This window comes from Physcomitrium patens, chromosome 26, assembly GCF_059467195.1.
Source record: "Physcomitrium patens ecotype Gransden chromosome 26, ASM5946719v1, whole genome shotgun sequence".
Classification (NCBI taxonomy): Eukaryota; Viridiplantae; Streptophyta; class Bryopsida; order Funariales; family Funariaceae; genus Physcomitrium; species Physcomitrium patens.
Window position 1 is genome coordinate 115,001 of NC_143435.1, and position 2,500 is coordinate 117,500.

Sequence of the window (2,500 nt, forward strand, 5' to 3'; positions counted from 1 at the left end):
GCGAAGGATTTTCCTCAAAAGACAAATCAGCAAGAAGTATGTCCAATCCTGGGGCCCATCGCCCCTCCAAATTAATGGAGGGGTCGGATAGAAATTTATAGAAATGTTACTTTTGTGAAACCCCTAGCCGACGAGAGAACTCTCACCGGTTTCGAAGTTCCATTTTCACATTCCGACCTGGGATGTTATGACTCCTCGGCCCACACTGCGAACGCGTCCCACACCCCTCCAAGTTTATCAGGAATTTCACCTGAGCTTGCAATAGAGATCGAGCGCGGTGGCGGTCACAGTGGTGGTCGACCAGGCGGAGCTTGAACGGCCTCGGCAAACACTTCTCCCCACCCTCCCAAATGAATGAGAGAATGGCTTGACAATACCGAGGCCATCGCCCCCCGCCAAAAATGGTTACTAGCTCTTGGGACTCGCTGCGACGTTACGCGTATCGGCACAAGACCAACCCTCTTTTTCCAGTCGCCCGCGCACCAAAAAAAATTTTGGCAGCGGGACTCACAATCCTTGACAGCCAGCTCACCATATAATACTCGGCGACCCTCCGCGGGACCTCCTCAGAGGGTCGCGTCGCCGGGAAACTAACCCCCACTCCTCACTGATCCAAGGTAACACGCCAGAAGTATCCAGGTAACCCCAGTAGTATCCAGGTATCCCCCCTGCGAACGTCGGTACTGGGCTCAAAGAAGGCAGCGAGCAGTCGGGACCCGTAGGCACCGAGCAACCGTCACCCCCTCACGACTTTTCCCGAGACGCTTCAGAGGAACCCTTCCCCCACATAGTACTCTCTGTGGGATTCGGCAGGCCCCCGTCCTACTGCACTAAGGAAGTTCCGAGACACACTTTTTTTTGTGGAAGACCACCCACCCTCCCTGTCCTGCCTGCTATCCCCGCCGCGACTCCTGGTCCCGGCCCTCCTCCCCGACTTCCTCCTTGTCCCGCTGCGAGTCCCGGACCTCCTCCCCCACTACCTACTCCCGCCGCGAGTCCCAGTCCCGGCCTTCCTCCTCCTCCTCCTCTTCCCTAGTCCCGGCGCGAGTCCCGGACCTCCTCCCCCACTTCCTAGTCCCGTCGCGAGTCCCGGACCTCCTCCCCCTCTTCCTAGTCCCGGCGCGAGTCCCGGACCTCCTCCTTCTCTTCCTTGTCCTGCCGCGAGTCCCAGTCCCGTCGCGAGTCCCGGACTTCCTCCTTCTCTTCCTTGTCCCGCCGCGACTCCCTAGTCCCGTGGCGAGTCCCGGACTTCCTCCTCCTCTTCCTTGTCCCGCCGCGACTCCCTAGTCCCGTGCGCGAGTCCCGGACTTCCTCCTCCTCTTCCTTGTCCCGCCGCGACTCCCTAGTCCCGGCGCGAGTCCCAGGCGCGAGTCCCGGACTTCCTCCTCCTCTTCCTTGTCCCGCCGCGACTCCCTAGTCCCGGCGCGAGTCCCAGTCCCGTCGCGAGTCCCGGACTTCCTCCTCCTCTTCCTTGTCCCGCCGCGACTCCCTAGTCCCGGCGCGAGTCCCAGTCCCGTCGCGAGTCCCGGACTTCCTCCTCCTCTTCCTTGTCCCGCCGCGACTCCCTAGTCCCGGCGCGAGTCCCAGTCCCGTCGCGAGTCCCGGACTTCCTCCTCCTCTTCCTTGTCCCGCCGCGACTCCCTAGTCCCGGCGCGAGTCCCAGTCCCGTCGCGAGTCCCGGACTTCCTCCTCCTCTTCCTTGTCCCGCCGCGAGTCCCGACCTCTTGTCCCGCCGCCCTTGCCCAAGTCCCGACTCCTGGCTGTCTCGACTCCTCGTTGGCCGCCCAGTCTTCCGCATAGGTGGAAATAAATAAATAAATCATTTTTTAAAAATCAATTTTAAAATTAACTCCCTGTCTCGACTCCTTGCTGGCCGCCCAGTCTTGCGCCTAGACAGAAATATAAATAAAAATAAAAATAAATTGGTGAATTAAAAATATTAAAGTAATTTAATTAACTGGAATAAGGTAGAAAAATAAAAGGCAGAAGAATACTAAATTGATTTTTTCAAGTGCCACGTGTTACCTTGCTGATGTGGCTGCCACGTGGTAGTCCATGTCATGTCAAAAATCCACTAAATCGTTTACATGTCACTTTGGAGATAAATTTGTGTGTGTGCAATCAATTGGTTGTACAAATATGTTAATGACTTGCTAACTAATGCATCGTACAGGTAATCATTGCCCACTAACTAATCCATCACCACTGAAACTTAATGTCTTCAATTCTTCATCCTTCACACTCCACATCCAATTTATTTTTGTTTGTGTGAATTCTTAAATCTATCTTCTCTTTACATACTCCAAGCCCAACTTTCTAAACCCTTTATATAATCTATGTGAATCCTAGAATCTAGGTTTATATACCCCATGCAAACCCTAAAACCCTAAACCCTAAACCCTAACCCCTAACCCCTAACCCTCAACTCATACTTTGTTCTTTTAATCATACAACCTAGACTCTGAAATTTTAATCTCATAACATATAAACTAGCATTGTA